Consider the following 226-nt stretch of genomic DNA (forward strand, 5'->3'; position numbering starts at 1 on the left):
ATGCCTAAGCCAAATACTAAAACATATATGTTTGTGTGTGTGTGTGTGTGTGTGTGTATGTGTGTGTGTGTGTGTGTGTGTGTGTTTGTGTGTGTATGCGTGTGTGCATGTGTGTGTCTGTGTGTCTGAGTATATTGCTACCTTTTTAGCTGCAATTTGAATTTATGCCAATTCAGTTGTTTTATTTTCAGTTTGCTAGTTTGCAGTCAAGTATTGCCACCCACTA

The sequence above is a fragment of the Octopus bimaculoides genome, chromosome 9 (assembly GCF_001194135.2).
Source record: "Octopus bimaculoides isolate UCB-OBI-ISO-001 chromosome 9, ASM119413v2, whole genome shotgun sequence".
In the NCBI taxonomy this organism is placed as follows: Eukaryota; Metazoa; Mollusca; class Cephalopoda; order Octopoda; family Octopodidae; genus Octopus; species Octopus bimaculoides.